Below are 1,806 nucleotides of genomic sequence, written 5' to 3'. Positions count from 1 at the left end.
AAAAAAAATTTTTTTTTTTTTTTTTTTACGTGGAGGAAATCTTCATAGACACCTTTCCAACCCTGTGGCCGGGGAACACAGGGCGGCAGAAGGTAGTGCCGGATTCTTACCGGCTAAAACCTCCACGAGCGGGACGGTAGACCAGTGCGAGTTAAAATTCGTCGGCCCGGATTGCTGGACAATTACAACCCCCAACTCGTAGTAAAGGTATCACACAACAGTCAAGTAAGGCTCAGCTTGCCTGTTGTATATTACTTCTAAGAGATAGATTTTTGGGTTTCCCATCCTTTGAAAACATATTCCTGGCTAGAGGGATTCGAACTCGCGACGCGTCGTCTTCAGTTCTGAGCCTTAACGAGCGTAGCTGGCTGCCCCGCCGGAAAATGGTCATCCGATAGCTTTTCAAGTATTGTAGTAACTACTCGATGTAAGTTTCTGTAGAAGAAAAGAATCATAGATCTACAATATAGCATCAACAATTATTAAAATCTAGAGTTTGTTTAATTTTTTATGTGCTCCTGAGATATTTACATGAAATTATAAATAAATTAGAAAAATATTGGTATGTACGACTCATTTGCTCTAAATGAATCGTTCCGTTAGAAAATGACCTTAATGTTCCATTTGCGTTTACATTGACATTATTTGCAATATGTTTACATTCTGGAGTCAGAGAGAAAGAACGAAAAAAGAGTGAACAGTATCATATTAATGAAGAAACAGGAAATTACTTCTAAGCACAAGAAATAGATCACCTAAAACAAATTGAACTATTACAAAATTAGTTAATGTACGAAGAACTCTTTCAAGCAGGAGTTAAATGACAGGAGTTAAATCAGGAGCAGGAGTTAAATCATAGAGGGCACAATTTGTTATTAGCTTCCTTGCAGGAGGGCACGCAGGAGAAATATGTAGATCAACTACAGTTTCTAAGAATAAAATTACATTTATTTACATCGCGATCGATGTATCTCGTTGTTCCATAAAGGGAAGTATTAAGTTGATACAATACAACAATAATATTGTACTTCATTTGTACAATATTGTGATAATATATTAAAATATCTCCTAAATTTAATACTTTTCTCTGAAGCATTTACATAGGAACACCTAAATATATATCTCCGTTATTAATTTTCCGTATGGAAAATCTTTAGAAATGAAAGTTATACTTTTTAGAGGGACAAATAATGGTAAGTGATATTTTTTCTGAAAGTTAGTCTTTAAAAAGATTTCAAGATCATCGTCGTTCTTTTAACGAAACCATATATTTTTTAACACATCAATTGATACATCACGATATTTTGTATAGAAAGTTATCTACCATTGCATGTGCCCCTTCAGATAACTTTGTTCTCTGCAACTTTCCATATAACCATTTCCATTGTTAATATAATTATTAAGTGTGTCCATTTAAATGCTCCACCCTGTGTTTATCGTATATTAAAATATTTCCTGATATATGAACTAATGGTTTTTGACGTAAACTGCTATTAAGCGCTCAGATGAAATTATGAAATGCATTTACCAACACAGGAATGTGATTGTACTATGTTTAAAAAGAATGTAGTTGACGTTTATGTATTCTCTACGTATCCAGATGAAATGATACTAATAACGTCAAATCGTGTCCTTATTGACAACATTCAACTCCTTTTTAAAAAGTTCTTCCATGCAATAAGTAATTTTGCAAGTTGAGAATTATGAAATAGATGTGTCATTCTATTTAGATTATGTTATCTCATGTGGTAAGGAATACAGTTTTTTGTTTCCTTATCAATATAACATTATTTACTTTCTATATCA

This window comes from Bombus impatiens, unplaced genomic scaffold (genome assembly GCF_000188095.3).
Source record: "Bombus impatiens unplaced genomic scaffold, BIMP_2.2 scf_1230, whole genome shotgun sequence".
Classification (NCBI taxonomy): Eukaryota; Metazoa; Arthropoda; class Insecta; order Hymenoptera; family Apidae; genus Bombus; species Bombus impatiens.
This window is presented reverse-complemented; position numbering follows the sequence as displayed.